This window comes from Cherax quadricarinatus, chromosome 21 (assembly GCF_038502225.1).
Source record: "Cherax quadricarinatus isolate ZL_2023a chromosome 21, ASM3850222v1, whole genome shotgun sequence".
Lineage (NCBI taxonomy): Eukaryota > Metazoa > Arthropoda > Malacostraca > Decapoda > Parastacidae > Cherax > Cherax quadricarinatus.
Window position 1 is genome coordinate 17,710,226 of NC_091312.1, and position 19,117 is coordinate 17,729,342.

Below are 19,117 nucleotides of genomic sequence, written 5' to 3' on the forward strand. Positions count from 1 at the left end.
CCCCTTCCTTCCCTTCTTCCACCTCCACACGTTACCTTTCCAGTCTCTGTACCTAGTTCTTCCCCTCTCTCTGGCTCTATTACAAGTGTGGAGATTCACCCTCCTCCTCGTACTATGCCTTCCACCCCCGTCCCCTCCCAAGTTTCTCCCTCTTCTGTCACCTCCCAGGTTTCTACCTCTTCTGTCCCCCCCCACACTTCATCTCCAGTCCCTTACACTTTTCCCTCTCCCTCTACTTTGGTACAGTCCATTACTGTCCCAATCTTTACTCACCCTCCTCCTCCTATCTCCAATATGGTTTCCCATACATCTTTGAATTCAGAAACACTTGAAGCCATTTCAGAATATATTGCAGAGACTAAACCTTCAATGGACACTGATTCACTTCCTGTTCCTTCTCTTCCCTCTCCTCCATCTTCACAACCCCATTCTTCGCAACGCTCCGTTCCTTCGCTACTTGAACATCTTCCAATGCCACCACACGTTGACTTTTCTAACCCCTCTAGTCCGTAGGTGCCTTTACCTACAGATTCCTGATATTTTCTTCATCGCCAATCATGGCCTATTTACAGTGGAATATCCGCGGCCTCAGGGGTAATCGGGGTGAGTTTCAGATGTTGCTTTCCAGGTTTTCCCCTGTTGGTGCTTGCTTACAAGAACCAAAATTACACTCGGCTGTTTTCCAACCTATCTCAGGCTATAATTTATTGTATTCTTCGGATCCTTTCTCAGATGGGACCTTTAATGAAAGTGCCCTTCTTCTACGCAATGATATTCCGTACTGTCAACTATTTGTCCATACCTCGCTGCATTACACTGCAGCCCGTATCCACTTGAATAAGTGGTTTACAATATGTTCTTTATATCTCTCTCCTTCTCGAGCATTTTCTATCCCAGACTTTGCCTTTCTTGTTTCATCCTTACCACCACCACTTCTGTTACTTGGTGATTTTAATGCCCACCATTTCCTCTGGGGGGGGTCTCATTGTGACTCACGTGGCATTCAGTTGGAGGCTTTTCTTGCCTCTCACCCCCTCCATGTTTTAAATACGGGTACTCCCACCCATTTTGATCCTCGTACTCATACTCTCTCTTGCATCGATCTATCAGTCTGCTCTTCCTCCACTGCACTAGACTTCACCTGGTCTGTTCTACCAGACTTACATGACAGCGATCATTTTCCGATCATTCTTACTTCTCCTTCCTATTCACCACCTTCCCGTAGCCCTCGCTGGCAATTTGATCGGGCAAATTGGGATCTTTACTCACACCTCACTGCTTTTAGTGAGGTTCCTTCTTCATCCTCCATTGATGAGCTCCTACACATCTTCTCGACATCAGTTTATACCGCGGCTTCTCATTCTATACCCCAAACCTCAGGCAGGCATTCTCAGAAGTGCGTGCCTTGGTGGTCTCCTGCTTGTGCTCGTGCAGTACGTTTGAAACGTGCTGCATGGGGCAGGTACCGGTACAATAGAACCGCTGAGAGACTTGTTGATTTTAAGCAGAAGCGTGCGATCGCTCGCCGTGTCATCCGTGAAGCTAAACGCACTTGTTGGCGAGACTATGTTTCCACCATCACCTCTGCTTCTTCTATGAGTGCAGTCTGGAAAAAAGTGAGGAAATTGAGTAGTAAATACTCTCCTGACCCGGCTCCTGTTCTACGGGTCACTGGTGTTGATATAGCAAACCCTCTCGACGTTGCCATTGAACTTGGCACACATCTGGTCCGTATTTCCCGAGGGCTCCATCTATGCCCCTCGTTTCTTTCCTCAAAGTCTGCCAGAGAGTTAGTACCCTTGGACTTTTCTTCTCTCGGAGAAGAACAGTATAATGTGCCTTTTACACTTCAAGAACTGGAGGCAACGCTCTCAGCTTGCCGATCATCGGCAGCTGGGCCTGATGACATTCATATTCGTATGTTACAACATTTACATCGGTCAGCCCTTGTAGTCCTCTTACACCTCTTCAATCTTATTTGGGCACAAGGAGTTCTTCCCCAGCTGTGGAAATCTGCCATTGTTCTCCCTTTCCGCAAACCGGGTACTACAGGACATGATGCCTCCCACTATCGCCCCATCGCTCTTACAAGTGCAGTTTGCAAAGTGATGGAACGCCTCGTAAATCGACGTTTAATGTGGTATTTAGAGACTCACAACAGTCTCTCCGCTAGTCAATATGGCTTTCGTAAGGGTCGTTCTACCATAGACCCCTTACTACGCTTGGATACGTATGTTCGTAATGCCTTTGCGAATAATCACTCAGTTATTGCCATATTTTTTGACCTTGAGAAGGCATATGACACAACTTGGAGGTATAATATTTTGGCCCAGGCCCATTCCTTAGGCCTCCGAGGCAATCTACCATCCTTCCTTAAGAACTTTTTAACTGACAGACATTTCCGTGTTCGAGTCAATAATGTTCTTTCCCCGGACTTCGTCCAAGCTGAAGGTGTCCCTCAGGGATGTGTTCTAAGCACAACACTTTTTCTCCTTGCTATAAATGATTTGGCCTCTGTTCTTCCACCCAATATTTGGTCATCACTCTATGTTGATGACTTCGCTATTGCTTGTGCAGGCGCTGACTGTCACCTTATTGCAGTTTCTCTCCAGCATGCGGTCGACCGTGTTTCCACTTGGGCCACCACACATGGGTTTAAATTTTCAAGTACCAAAACTCACCAAATTACTTTCACTAGACGCTCTGTTATCTCCGATCATCCTTTGTATCTCTATGGCTCCCGTATCCCCGAACGTGATACAGTCAGGTTTCTAGGCCTTCTCTTTGACCGTCGGTTAACCTGGAAACCTCACATTACCTCTCTGAAGGCAACTTGTCACAGCCGGCTAAACCTTCTTAAAACCCTTGCTCATCTTTCCTGGGGAGCTGATCGTCGAACTCTGCTTCGCCTACATTCAGTCCTCGTTTTATCGAAACTCGATTATGGTGACCAGATTTATTCCGCGGCCTCTCCTGCTACTCTCTCTAGCCTTAACTCTATCCATCACCAAGGCTTACGTTTGTGCCTTGGTGCTTTTCGCTCTTCCCCTGTTGAGAGCCTCTATACAGAAGCAAATGTTCCATCCTTGTCTGATCGCCGTGATGCCCATTGCCTTCGTTACTATGTACGCTTTCACGATCTACACAATCCTTCCATTTATAGAATGGTCACCGATATTAGTAGACATTCTTTATTCGTTCGCCGCCCCTGTTTGCTCCGTCCCTTTTCTCTTCGCCTACTTTCACTCTTGTCTTCCCTTCAGTTACCACCTTTATATGTTCATGTAGCATCTCACTTTTCCCTACCCCCCTGGGAAGTTCCAGCTGTTCGGGTCTGTTCTTTCTCACTCCCTTGCTCGAAAGCTCAACTGCCTACGGTGGCTTCCCGCTCTCTTTTTCTTGATCACTTCCACTCTCATTCTCATGCCACCGCTGTGTACACAGATGGCTCTAAGTCTTCAGACGGCGTCGGATTCGCAGCAGTGTTTCCGGACAGCGTCGTACGAGGGCATTTACTATCTTCAGCTAGCATTTTTACTGCTGAACTGTATGCCATTCTTGCAGCACTTATTCGTATCGCATCTATGCCTGTGTCATCATTTGTAGTAGTCTCAGACTCCCTTAGTGCTCTACAGGCTATACGAAAATTTGATACATCTCATCCCCTAGTTCTCCGTATCCAACTTTGGCTACGCCGTATCTCTACCAAACATAAAGATATTGTTTTTTGTTGGGTCCCTGGTCATGTCGACGTACAGGGCAATGAACAGGCAGACACTGCTGCGCGGTCAGCAGTATATGACCTACCAATTTCCTATCGAGGTGTTCCATTTCTGGACTATTTTGCTGCAATAGCTACCCACCTTCGCACCCGTTGGCAACAACGTTGGTCAACTCTGCTCGGTAACAAACTTCATTCTATTAAACCGAGCATAGGTTACTGGCCGTCTTCTTGTCATCAGTGCCGAGGTTGGGAGACCACTCTCTCCCGCCTTCGCATTGGCCACACTCGTCTTACTCATGGGTATCTCATGGAGAGGCACCCTGTTCCTCTCTGTGAGCAGTGTCAAGTTCCAGTATCGATTAGCCACATTCTGTTAGACTGCCCTCTCTATCAACGAGCACGCAGAATTTACCTCCAACGTCGTCTTCGTTCTCCTACTCTCTCTTTACCTTCCCTTCTTGCTGATGGACCCTCCTTTAATCCTGACTCTCTCATTGACTTCTTGACAACGACTGATTTACTCCACAAACTCTGATGATACTTTTCGCACTCCCCTCAGCCCTTTCTGGTTCAGTCTCTTGCTGCCCTTTACCCTTTCACCATCCACTGCCCCGCTGTTATCCGTAACCTGTTGCTCATCCATCTCCCTTTTGCCACCTGATGCCCTCGCTTCCTTCCTGCCCTGCAGCGCTGTATAGTCCTTGTGGCTTAGCGCTTCTTTTTGATTATAATAATAATCAGCATCTCTGTACAGATGAGCATTATTATAATAAAGAAGCGCTAAACCACAAGGGCTATGCAGCGCTGTACATATAAGCAACTCTGACATACAGGCCAACCCCTTCTTGTTGCCTGTTCTTTGTTGTATTTAAAAAGGTTGTACCCATTTATCCATATTTCTTTGTCAAAGTGATCTTTTGTGTGGGTCTCTGTGAAGGCTGCAAACATCACATTTGAATCCTATAGAAGTCCACTGATAAAAGGTATTTTGTTGTTGATGGATGGCTTAAGGCCCTGTATATGTATTAGCAAATATAAACGAAGTTGTATTCTGTTAGTTGGGGGATTTTGTTACTGGCATCAGTAATAGTAGTTCTGGAGGGCCATGGGGAGGGCCACTAGCTGTACCTCCAGTCCAACAAGGCTCCAAGGTGGTGGACTATTTTTATTCCCTTCAATTTTTTTTTTTTGTTTCTTGCCACTAAAAAATCACTTGGAGTGGGGTTGTCATAACTATTGTTTGTCTTGTGAGGTCTGTACCTCCTGGTCCATTTTTGATGGTATGCAGGGAAGCTGGTGTTGTAGCACTGTTTTTGGAGGACCAAAGAGTGGTACATTTCTGGGTGAAGGAATTTACATTATTATTATAATCAAAAAGAAGCGCTAAGCCACAAGGGCTATACAGCGCTGCAGGGTAGGGAAGGAAGCAAGGGAATTGGATGGCAGAAGGGAGGGGGGATGATCAGCAGGTTACAGAAAACAGCGGGGCAGGGGATAGTACGGGGGTAGAGGGTAGCAAGAGATACAAGTAGAAAGGGCTGAAAGTATCAGAATTTGTGAAGTAAGTCAGTCGTTGTCAAAAAGTCAATGAGAGAGTCTGGATGAAAGGTGGGTCCATCAGCGAGAAGGGAAGGTAAAGAGAGAGCAGCGGGGCGAAGACGACGACAGAGGTAAATTCTGCGTGCTCGTTGATAAAGTGGGCAGTCCAACAGAATGTGGCTGACTGATAATGGAGCTTGGCAATTCTCACAGAGAGGAGCAAGACGCCTCTCCATGAGATATCCATGAGTAAGACGAGTATGGCCAATGCGAAGACGGGAGAGAGTAGTCTCCCAACCTCGACACTGGTGATAAGAAGACGGCCAGTAACCTATACTCGGTTTAATAGACTGAAGTTTGTTGCCGAGCATAGTAGACCAACGTTGTTGCCAACGGGTGTGAAGGTGGGAAGATATTACAGCAAAATAGTCCGTACATGGAATACCTCTATAAGAAACTGGTAGGTCATGTACTGCTGACCGCGCAGCAGTGTCTGCCTGTTCATTGCCCTGTACGTCAACATGACCAGGGACCCAACAAAAAACAATATCTTTATGCTTAGTAAAGATGCGGCGTAGCCAAAGTTGGATACGGAGGACTAAGGGGTGAGGTGTATCAAATTTTTGTATAGCCTGTAAAGCACTAAGGGAGTCTGAGACAACCACAAATGATGACACAGGCATAGATGCAATACGGATAAGTGCTGTAAGGATGGCATATAATTCAGCAGTAAAAATACTAGCTGAAGATAGTAAATGCCCTTGTACGACGCTGTCCGGAAACACTGCTGCGAATCCTACGCCGTCAGAAGACTTAGAGCCATCTGTGTACACAGCAATGGCATGAGAGTGAAAGTGGTCAAGAAAAAGAGAGCGGGAAGCGACCGTAGACAGTTGGGCTTTCGAGCAAGGGAGGGAGAAAGAACAGACTCGAACAGCTGGAACTTCCCAGGGGGGTAGGGAAAAGTGAGATGCTACATGTACATAGAAAGGTGGTAGTTGAAGAGAAGACAAGAGCGAATGAAGGCGAAGAGAGAAGGGACGGAGTAAGCAGGGGCGGCGAACAAATAAAGAATGTCTACTAATATCAGTGACCATTCTATAAATGGAAGGATTGCGGAGATCATGAGAGCGTACATAGTAGCGCAGGCAATGGGCATCACGGCGATCGGATAAGGATGGAACGTTCGCTTCTGCATAGAGGCTTTCGACAGGGGAAGAGCGAAAAGCACCAAGGCATAAACGTAATCCTTGGTGATGAATGGGGTTAAGGCTAGAGAGAGTAGCAGGAGATGCCGCTGAATAGATCTGGTCACCATAATCAAGTTTCGATAAAATAAGGGTGGAATGTAGGTGAAGGAGGGTTCGACGATCAGCTCCCCACGAAAGATGAGCAAGGGTTTTAAGAAGGTTCAGCCGGCTGTGAGAAGTTGCCTTCAGAGAGGTAATGTGAGGTTTCCAGGATAACCTACGATCAAAGAGGAGGCCCAGAAACTTGACTGTATCACGTTCAGGGATACGTGAGCCATAGAGGTACAAAGGATGATCAGAGATGACAGAGCGTCTAGTGAAAGTGATTTGGTGGGTTTTAGTGCTGGAAAATTTAAACCCATGTGTGGTGGCCCAATTGGAAACACGGTCGACTGCATGCTGGAGATTATTATTATTATTATAATCAAGGGGGAAGCGCTAAACCCGGAGGATTATACAGCGCCTGGGGGGGGGGATGTGGAAGGCATTCAGGCTTAATTCGGGGAACTGGAGCACAGATCCAATTCCCTAAATCAAGAGCCCCTCACCAACATCAAGGAACCTTCCTTGAGGGGGTAAGGAGGTGACAGTCAGCGCCTGCACAGGCAATAGCGAAGTCATCAACATAGAGTGATGACCAAATATTTGATGGAAGACTAGAGGCCAAATCATTAATAGCAAGGAGAAAAAGTGTTGTGCTCAGAACACATCCCTGGGGGACACCTTCAGCTTGGATAAAGTCCGGGGAGAGCACATTATTAACCCGAACACGGAAATGCCTGTCAGTTAAAAAGTTCTTAAGGAAGGATGGTAGATTGCCTCGAAGGCCTAAGGAGTGGGCTTGGGCTAAAATATTATACCTCCAAGTTGTGTCATATGCCTTCTCAAGGTCAAAAAATATGGCAATAACTGAGTGGTTATTCGCAAAGGCATTACGAACATACGTATCCAAGCGCAGTAAGGGGTCTATGGTAGAACGTCCCTTACGAAAGCCATATTGACGAGTGGAGAGACTGTTGTGTGTCTCTAAATACCACACTAAACGTCTATTTACTAGACGTTCCATTACTTTGCAAACTGCACTGGTAAGAGCAATGGGACGATAGTGGGAGGTTTCATGTCCCGTAGTGCCTGGTTTGCGGAAAGGGAGAACAATGGCGGATTTCCACAGCTGTGGAAGAACTCCTTGTGACCAAATAAGATTGTAAAGGCGTAATAGGACTGCAAGGGCTGACTGATGTAAATGTTGTAGCATACGAATATGAATGTCGTCGGGCCCAGCTGCCGATGATCGACAAGCTGATTGGCAATGATAAAGATACTTGAAATCCGCAGGTAAGGGTTCCTACGGACTAGAAGGGTTAGAAAAGTCCACATGCGGAGGCAGTGGAAAATGTTCAAGCAGCGAAGGAACGGTGCGCTGTGAAGAAAGGAGTTGCGCAGATGGAGCAGAGGAGAGAGAAAGAGCGGAAGGTGGATCAGTGTCCATTGATGGTTTGGTCTCTGCAATATATTCAGAGATTGCTTCAAGTGTTTCGGAATTCAGAGATGTCGTATGGGAGACAATATTGGGAATGGTAGGGGGAGGATGAGTAAAGATTGGAACTGTATTGGACTGTACCAAGGTAGGGGGGGGCGAAAGGGTGGAGGGAACTGGAGAAGCGTGGCAGGGGACAGAAGAGACAGGAACCTGGGAGGTGGCAGAAGAGGAAGAAACTTGGGAGGGAACAGGGGAGGAAGGTACATTACGAGGAGGAGGGTGAACCTCTGCACTTGTAACTGAGCCAGTGAGAGGGGAAGAACTAGGGACAGAGACAGGGAGGGTAAAATGAGGAGGTGGAAGATGGGTAGGAGGTGTTACCGGACCTTTTTTTGACTTTTGAGAAGTAGAGGGACGATTGGGAAGAGGTGTCGTACGAGGTCTCGTCGATACTGAGGCTTGTAAGAGAGAACTCGAAGAAGCGAGATTAGACTGAGGCGTTGAAGTAGGGACGTCTGAGCCGAGGACAGCAAAAGGATTAGATACAGGAGTGATTATGGGAGAGGTAACCACAGAGGTGGGTGTAGAAGATGGGATACCAGAAGTGGGGGGACGTTTTGAAACACGGGAATAAGAAACACGTGGGAGTCTCCCTTGGAGGCGGAGATGAGAAACTGCCATGGCATAAGGGAGACCTTCTGTCTCTTTGAGGTAACGGATTTCCCGCTCGTTTAAATAGACCTGACAACGGCGAGAGTACGAAGGGTGAGCCTCATGACAGTTAAGGCAAGAGGGAGATCGATTGCAAGACGTATTAGAATGGTCATCGGCACCACAGACTGGGCATTCGGCGATAGATCTGCAATATTTCGCTGGATGGCCAAATCGCCAGCAATTTCTACACTGTTGTGGTGTAGGGATCACCTTTCGAACTTGTAACCGATGTCCTGCTATATAAACGGAGGATGGGAGTTCTCGGCTGTCAAAAGTTAAACGAGCCACATTGCTAGGGTATCGTCTCCGCCCACGGGCAGGAAGAACGTAAGTGTCTACCTTGAGGATTGGGAGATCTTGGAGTTCCAGCTGTTCTAGAATGTCGGTGCCACATGTCTGGAAATTTTGTTGAACTATGGTATGGGGCAGAATAACGGTACCACTACAAGAATTGAGGGAATGATGTTTTTCAAGGGTGACAGGAACAGTATCTATATGGGAAAGACGAGAGAGCTCACGAGCCTGGGTAGCATTCTGTACGGTAATGATGCGCGTACCGCTCTTAATTATTATTATTATAATCAAAAAGAAGCGCTAAGCCACAAGGACTATACAGCGTACCGCTCTTAAGAGCATGAAAAGAAATATCTTTACCAACATGGCGTAGGAGTGCCTTGCCAATACTATGGTCAGAAAGATAGGCAGTAGAGGAAGTTGGTCGTAAAGTGAAGAATTTAGTCCACTGTTCAGTCTGAAACTGAGCGTGGAAAGGTAGTGAAGGACGTGTCGATCGTTTCTGAGAAGAACGAGAAGGTGAAGGTGGAGAAGTATCATCAGCAGGTAATTGTCGTTGACGTTTAGGCGTGGGACCAGAGTTGGTCCGACGTGGAACGGGTCGGCAATTTGAAAATTGCCGCACCGTAGAGGGAGAGGCCGGAAGCATAGTCAGAGGAGAGCGAAGGTCTGATAAATCGAAGGAGTCAGTCGAGGCCTCAGTACCTGAAGCGGGTGAGGAAACAGCACCGGCAATAGGTACAGAGGCATGAGGAATGTCTGAAGAGTGGTCCAAAGACGAGGCGGGGTCAGAACGGGGTGCGGTATCAAGAAGGGGCCCGGGGGTACCAGGTTCATGGACTAGGGCTGCCATGGTTAGGTTACTTCTTTCTTTTTGTTTTTAAGAAAAAAAAAGAAAGAAGAAAATAAAATAAAAATAAAAAAAAGAAAAAAAAAGGGGGGACCGGGGAGGGATAGTTCCTAGGAGGAATGAAAGGGCCAGAAATCTCCCTCCGCGCCCAAGAGGACTCGACACCGCTAGTAGCGCAGATGCAGCATGGAACCCGTGCCATACCCTACCCTTCATGCCAGTAAACCAGCAATCTGGGATAGCAACCTCACATCTGCCGAGCTACCTCGGTGGACAAAAGAGAGGGCGGCCGGATATCCGCCACAGAAGGAATTTACAGGAGAGAGAACGACACACTCCTTTAGACAGGTGGTCACGGCATTTTTTGGGGATGCTCAAAGTTGCATGTCCCATTTGTTTTTCCTGATATTCCATGCTTACAGATGCCCCAAACATATTATTATTATAATCAAAAAGAAGCGCTAAGCCACAAGGACTATACAGCGCTGCAGGGCAGGAAGGAAGCGAGGGCATCAGGTGGCAAAAGGGAGATGGATGAGCAACAGGTTACGGATAACAGCGGGGCAGTGGATGGTGAAAGGGTAAAGGGCAGCAAGAGACTGAACCAGAAAGGGCTGAGGGGAGTGTGAAAAGTATCATCAGAGTTTGTGGAGTAAATCAGTCGTTGTCAAGAAGTCAATGAGAGAGTCAGGATTAAAGGAGGGTCCATCAGCAAGAAGGGAAGGTAAAGAGAGAGTAGGAGAACGAAGACGACGTTGGAGGTAAATTCTGCGTGCTCGTTGATAGAGAGGGCAGTCTAACAGAATGTGGCTAATCGATACTGGAACTTGACACTGCTCACAGAGAGGAACAGGGTGCCTCTCCATGAGATACCCATGAGTAAGACGAGTGTGGCCAATGCGAAGGCGGGAGAGAGTGGTCTCCCAACCTCGGCACTGATGACAAGAAGACGGCCAGTAACCTATGCTCGGTTTAATAGAATGAAGTTTGTTACCGAGCAGAGTTGACCAACGTTGTTGCCAACGGGTGCGAAGGTGGGTAGCTATTGCAGCAAAATAGTCTAGAAATGGAACACCTCGATAGGAAATTGGTAGGTCATATACTGCTGACCGCGCAGCAGTGTCTGCCTGTTCATTGCCCTGTACGTCGACATGACCAGGGACCCAACAAAAAACAATATCTTTATGTTTGGTAGAGATACGGCGTAGCCAAAGTTGGATACGGAGAACTAGGGGATGAGATGTATCAAATTTTCGTATAGCCTGTAGAGCACTAAGGGAGTCTGAGACTACTACAAATGATGACACAGGCATAGATGCGATACGAATAAGTGCTGCAAGAATGGCATACAGTTCAGCAGTAAAAATGCTAGCTGAAGATAGTAAATGCCCTCGTACGACGCTGTCCGGAAACACTGCTGCGAATCCGACGCCGTCTGAAGACTTAGAGCCATCTGTGTACACAGCGGTGGCATGAGAATGAGAGTGGAAGTGATCAAGAAAAAGAGAGCGGGAAGCCACCGTAGGCAGTTGAGCTTTCGAGCAAGGGAGTGAGAAAGAACAGACCCGAACAGCTGGAACTTCCCAGGGGGGTAGGGAAAAGTGAGATGCTACATGAACATATAAAGGTGGTAACTGAAGGGAAGACAAGAGTGAAAGTAGGCGAAGAGAAAAGGGACGGAGCAAACAGGGGCGGCGAACGAATAAAGAATGTCTACTAATATCGGTGACCATTCTATAAATGGAAGGATTGTGTAGATCGTGAGAGCGTACATAGTAACGAAGGCAATGGGCATCACGGCGATCAGACAAGGATGGAACATTTGCTTCTGTATAGAGGCTCTCAACAGGGGAAGAGCGAAAAGCACCAAGGCACAAACGTAAGCCTTGGTGATGGATAGAGTTAAGGCTAGAGAGAGTAGCAGGAGAGGCCGCGGAATAAATCTGGTCACCATAATCGAGTTTCGATAAAACGAGGGCTGAATGTAGGCGAAGCAGAGTTCGACGATCAGCTCCCCAGGAAAGATGAGCAAGGGTTTTAAGAAGGTTTAGCCGGCTGTGACAAGTTGCCTTCAGAGAGGTAATGTGAGGTTTCCAGGTTAACCGACGGTCAAAGAGAAGGCCTAGAAACCTGACTGTATCACGTTCGGGGATACGGGAGCCATAGAGATACAAAGGATGATCGGAGATAACAGAGCGTCTAGTGAAAGTAATTTGGTGAGTTTTGGTACTTGAAAATTTAAACCCATGTGTGGTGGCCCAAGTGGAAACACGGTCGACCGCATGCTGGAGAGAAACTGCAATAAGGTGACAGTCAGCGCCTGCACAAGCAATAGCGAAGTCATCAACATAGAGTGATGACCAAATATTGGGTGGAAGAACAGAGGCCAAATCATTTATAGCAAGGAGAAAAAGTGTTGTGCTTAGAACACATCCCTGAGGGACACCTTCAGCTTGGACGAAGTCCGGGGAAAGAACATTATTGACTCGAACACGGAAATGTCTGTCAGTTAAAAAGTTCTTAAGGAAGGATGGTAGATTGCCTCGAAGGCCTAAGGAGTGGGCTTGGGCTAAAATATTATACCTCCAAGTTGTGTCATATGCCTTCTCAAGGTCAAAAAATATGGCAATAACTGAGTGGTTATTCGCAAAGGCATTACGAACATACGTATCCAAGCGCAGTAAGGGGTCTATGGTAGAACGTCCCTTACGAAAGCCATATTGACGAGTGGAGAGACTGTTGTGTGTCTCTAAATACCACACTAAACGTCTATTTACTAGACGTTCCATTACTTTGCAAACTGCACTGGTAAGAGCAATGGGACGATAGTGGGAGGTTTCATGTCCCGTAGTGCCTGGTTTGCGGAAAGGGAGAACAATGGCGGATTTCCACAGCTGTGGAAGAACTCCTTGTGACCAAATAAGATTGTAAAGGCGTAATAGGACTGCAAGGGCTGACTGATGTAAATGTTGTAGCATACGAATATGAATGTCGTCGGGCCCAGCTGCCGATGATCGACAAGCTGAGAGTGTTGCCTCCAGTTCTTGAAGTGTAAAAGGCACATTATACTGTTCTTCTCTGAGAGAAGAAAAGTCCAAGGGTGCTAACTCTCTGGCAGACTTTGAGGAAAGAAATGAGGGGCATAGATGGAGTCCCTGAGAAATACGGACCAGATGATTGCCAATTTCATTGGCAACATCTAGTGGGTTTGCTATATCAACACCGGCAACCCGCAGAACAGGAGCCGGGTCAGGAGAATATTTACCACTCAGTTTTCGTACTTTTTTCCAGACTGCACTCATAGAGGAAGCAGAGGTGATGGTGGAGACAATCTCGCCAGCAAGTGCGTTTAGCGTCACGGATGACACGGCGAGCGATCGCACGCTTCTGTTTAAAATCAAGGAGTCGCTCTGTGGTTCTATTGTACCGGTACCTGCCCCATGCAGCGCGTTTCAAACGTACTGCACGAGCACAAGCAGGAGACCACCAAGGCACGCATTTCTGAGAATGCCTGCCCGAAGTTTGGGGTATAGAATGAGAAGCTGCGGTGAAAACGGAGGACGAGAAGAGGTGTAAAAGCTCATCGATGGAGGACGAAGAAGGAACCTCTTTAAAAACAGTCAGGTGTGAGTAAAGGTTCCAATTTGCCCGATTAAATTGCCAGCGTGGGGTGCGAAGAGGTGGCGAATATGAAGGGGAAGTAAGAATGATTGGGAAATGATCACTGTCATGTAAGTCCGGGAGAACAGACCAAGTAAAGTCTAATGCGGTGGAGGAAGAGCAAACTGAGAGATCGATGCAAGAGAGAGTATGAGTCCGAGGATCAAAATGGGTGTGAGTACCTGTATTTAAATTATTATTATTATAATCAAGGGGGAAGCGCTAAACCCGGAGGATTATACAGCGCCTGGGGGGGGGGATGTGGAAGGCATTCAGGCTTAATTCGGGGAACTGGAGCACAGATCCAATTCCCTAAATCAAGAGCCCCTCACCAACATCAAGGAACCTTCCTTGAGGGGACCTGTATTTAAAACATGGAGGGGGTGGGTGGCAAGAAAAGCCTCTAACTGAATTCCACGGGAATCACAGTGAGACCCTCCCCAGAGGAAATGGTGGGCATTAAAATCACCAAGTAACAGAATCGGTGGCGGTAATGACGAAACAAGGAAGGCAAAATCCGGAATAGATAATGCCCGAGAAGGAGAGAGATATAAAGAACAGAGCGTATACCACCTATGTAAGTGGATACGGGCTGCTGTGTAATGCAGCGAAGTATGAATAAATAGCTGATGGTACGGAATATCAGTGCGGAGAAGAAGGGCACTTTCATTAAAGGTCCCATCAGGAAAAGGATCTGAAGAATACAATCCTTTCTATCAACGAGCACGCAGAATTTACCTCCAACGTCGTCTTCGTTCTCCTACTCTCTCTTTACCTTCCCTTCTTGCTGATGGACCCTCCTTTAATCCTGACTCTCTCATTGACTTCTTGACAACGACTGATTTACTCCACAAACTCTGATGATACTTTTCGCACTCCCCTCAGCCCTTTCTGGTTCAGTCTCTTGCTGCCCTTTACCCTTTCACCATCCACTGCCCCGCTGTTATCCGTAACCTGTTGCTCATCCATCTCCCTTTTGCCACCTGATGCCCTCGCTTCCTTCCTGCCCTGCAGCGCTGTATAGTCCTTGTGGCTTAGCGCTTCTTTTTGATTATAATAATAATAATAATGAAGAATACAATAAATTATAGCCTGAGATGTGAGAAATAACAGCAGAGTGTAATTTTGGTTCCTGTAAGCAAACACCAACAGGGGCAAACTGGGAGAGTAACATCTGAAGCTCACCCCGATTACCCCTGAGGCCGCGTATATTCCACTGTAAAAAGGCCATGATTGGCAATGATAAAGATACTTGAAATCCGCAGGTAAGGGTTCCTACGGACTAGAAGGGTTAGAAAAGTCCACATGCGGAGGCAGTGGAAAATGTTCAAGCAGCGAAGGAACGGTGCGCTGTGAAGAAAGGAGTTGCGCAGATGGAGCAGAGGAGAGAGAAAGAGCGGAAGGTGGATCAGTGTCCATTGATGGTTTGGTCTCTGCAATATATTCAGAGATTGCTTCAAGTGTTTCGGAATTCAGAGATGTCGTATGGGAGACAATATTGGGAATGGTAGGGGGAGGATGAGTAAAGATTGGAACTGTATTGGACTGTACCAAGGTAGGGGGGGGCGAAAGGGTGGAGGGAACTGGAGAAGCGTGGCAGGGGACAGAAGAGACAGGAACCTGGGAGGTGGCAGAAGAGGAAGAAACTTGGGAGGGAACAGGGGAGGAAGGTACATTACGAGGAGGAGGGTGAACCTCTGCACTTGTAACTGAGCCAGTGAGAGGGGAAGAACTAGGGACAGAGACAGGGAGGGTAAAATGAGGAGGTGGAAGATGGGTAGGAGGTGTTACCGGACCTTTTTTTGACTTTTGAGAAGTAGAGGGACGATTGGGAAGAGGTGTCGTACGAGGTCTCGTCGATACTGAGGCTTGTAAGAGAGAACTCGAAGAAGCGAGATTAGACTGAGGCGTTGAAGTAGGGACGTCTGAGCCGAGGACAGCAAAAGGATTAGATACAGGAGTGATTATGGGAGAGGTAACCACAGAGGTGGGTGTAGAAGATGGGATACCAGAAGTGGGGGGACGTTTTGAAACACGGGAATAAGAAACACGTGGGAGTCTCCCTTGGAGGCGGAGATGAGAAACTGCCATGGCATAAGGGAGACCTTCTGTCTCTTTGAGGTAACGGATTTCCCGCTCGTTTAAATAGACCTGACAACGGCGAGAGTACGAAGGGTGAGCCTCATGACAGTTAAGGCAAGAGGGAGATCGATTGCAAGACGTATTAGAATGGTCATCGGCACCACAGACTGGGCATTCGGCGATAGATCTGCAATATTTCGCTGGATGGCCAAATCGCCAGCAATTTCTACACTGTTGTGGTGTAGGGATCACCTTTCGAACTTGTAACCGATGTCCTGCTATATAAACGGAGGATGGGAGTTCTCGGCTGTCAAAAGTTAAACGAGCCACATTGCTAGGGTATCGTCTCCGCCCACGGGCAGGAAGAACGTAAGTGTCTACCTTGAGGATTGGGAGATCTTGGAGTTCCAGCTGTTCTAGAATGTCGGTGCCACATGTCTGGAAATTTTGTTGAACTATGGTATGGGGCAGAATAACGGTACCACTACAAGAATTGAGGGAATGATGTTTTTCAAGGGTGACAGGAACAGTATCTATATGGGAAAGACGAGAGAGCTCACGAGCCTGGGTAGCATTCTGTACGGTAATGATGCGCGTACCGCTCTTAAGAGCATGAAAAGAAATATCTTTACCAACATGGCGTAGGAGTGCCTTGCCAATACTATGGTCAGAAAGATAGGCAGTAGAGGAAGTTGGTCGTAAAGTGAAGAATTTAGTCCACTGTTCAGTCTGAAACTGAGCGTGGAAAGGTAGTGAAGGACGTGTCGATCGTTTCTGAGAAGAACGAGAAGGTGAAGGTGGAGAAGTATCATCAGCAGGTAATTGTCGTTGACGTTTAGGCGTGGGACCAGAGTTGGTCCGACGTGGAACGGGTCGGCAATTTGAAAATTGCCGCACCGTAGAGGGAGAGGCCGGAAGCATAGTCAGAGGAGAGCGAAGGTCTGATAAATCGAAGGAGTCAGTCGAGGCCTCAGTACCTGAAGCGGGTGAGGAAACAGCACCGGCAATAGGTACAGAGGCATGAGGAATGTCTGAAGAGTGGTCCAAAGACGAGGCGGGGTCAGAACGGGGTGCGGTATCAAGAAGGGGCCCGGGGGTACCAGGTTCATGGACTAGGGCTGCCATGGTTAGGTTACTTCTTTCTTTTTGTTTTTAAGAAAAAAAAAGAAAGAAGAAAATAAAATAAAAATAAAAAAAAGAAAAAAAAAGGGGGGACCGGGGAGGGATAGTTCCTAGGAGGAATGAAAGGGCCAGAAATCTCCCTCCGCGCCCAAGAGGACTCGACACCGCTAGTAGCGCAGATGCAGCATGGAACCCGTGCCATACCCTACCCTTCATGCCAGTAAACCAGCAATCTGGGATAGCAACCTCACATCTGCCGAGCTACCTCGGTGGACAAAAGAGAGGGCGGCCGGATATCCGCCACAGAAGGAATTTACAGGAGAGAGAACGACACACTCCTTTAGACAGGTGGTCACGGCATTTTTTGGGGATGCTCAAAGTTGCATGTCCCATTTGTTTTTCCTGATATTCCATGCTTACAGATGCCCCAAACATAGAATTTGCACAATTTTGCTTTTGGTTGGGTAGAATTTTTGGTAGGTGTGTTCTCAGTGTGTGCAGTTACTAGGACAGCACTATAATCCTCAGTATCCATGTCAGGGCCACCCCGTCCTGCTTCCGGGAAACTACTTTCCCCAGAAGAAATGTGGGCTATGGTCTTGTGCAATGTTGGCTGTATATTTAAGGTTTTAGTGGTGACTTTGGTAGGGTCCCTAGCTGAGTCTGGACTGGCACTAAGGCTGAGGGCCGAGACTGAGTCAGCATGACTCACAAAATCGTAATGACACAATTGCAAACAAACCATACCATGGGCAGGGATAGAACCCGCGATCAGAGAGCCTCAAAACTCCAGACACAGGTTCTATTCCCGCCTTTGGTATGGTTTGTTTACCGAGTCAGCACTCGGGCTGGGGGCAATAGCGCTAGGACTAGGGGATGGGTCTGGGTTAGCACTACGTGTGAGGGTTAGGTTAACTGACATTTTTGTTTCCTATGTTTTTTTCAATGGGTAACTATATGGTTTTGAGTCATCTGTTGTGGTATGGGCATCCTGCATTTTTTGGTTCACTTCTCCTATCTCTTCCTCCCATGTTTTATATATTTTTGGTAGTGTCTCCAAGAGTTCATCTTTATTTTATTGGTTATTTTTATCATTTATTACCCTCCTTAGTACCTTTCTGATACCTGCCCACAACCAGAAGTACCTTGCTAGTTTGAGAGAGACACACACTTCTTGGTGTATCTATCCTCTTTGTATATAAATGTATATATCTTTTCGGCTCACAGCTACACTCTAGCTACAAATTAATCTACGTCACTACCAAGAAATATACGTAGAAAATACACACTGTGCTGATTTCTATGTAGGATAATGGTAGGCACAATATACACCAACTTGCGTAAGTTTTATAAAACTTGGCAGTGAGTGTAAGGTTGCTATAAAGAAGCACTTGAGTCAATTTTTAACCACAAGTGAAAAACAAAATATATAAGCTTACCCATGAAAACAAAGGAAAATGGTGAAACATTTTTAACATACTGCCATTGACTTGCTCACTGACACACACTCTCTCTCTCCTCTCTCTCAGAGAGAGAGAGAGTTTATTTACAAACTATGGTGTTAGATATATATGTATGTATGTATATTTTTTTTTTAACAAGTTGGCCGTCTCCTACCGAGGCAGGGTAGCAGTAGGTTGGTAGACAGCAACCACCCATGGAAGTACTACCGTCCTGCCATGTGTACATGTATGGTGCTCCCACAAGGTACTAAGTGGTTCCAGATTTTTTTTTTAATACTGCGCACACTGAGGGTTAAGATCCATTCTATGATGACCATGCCCTCAAGGAGGTTCCTTGACGCTGGTGAGGGGCTCTTGATCTTGGGAATTGGATCTGTGATTCGGTTCCCTGAACTGAGCCTGAATACCTTCCATCCCCCCCCACATGCGCTGTATAATCCTACAGGTTTAGCGCTCCTTCGTCATTATAATATGCTGACCAGGCATCTTAGGCCAATCGTGCCAAATTTGGAGGCAGGAAAAATAAAATGTAGATCTACGTTTGGACAGCTAAGGGGTTAAAGCACTTCATGATTCATCTAAAGATAAATACAGCATTGTACTAAATAAAAATCCCTCATTACATAAAGCTAGCTAAAAGCATGTAGTATCTACTACAGCAAATTTTGGTATATATATAACATGAATACTGTATAAGGGATGCTAGATCTACAGACATTCTACACATTACCACCAACAGGTAATGGATCTTAACCCTGAAGGGTCCAAGGCCAAAATCTGAAGTGGTGCTCCAGTGTCCAAGAAATTTTGAAAAAAAAAAAAAATACAGAATTAAAGAGCATATTTTTGTGAAGGTAATAAGACAAAAAAAAAAAATTCTGATCAGTACTTACCGAGATACAGTGCCAAGAAGTTTGTCCAAAATGATGTGGTGGCGGC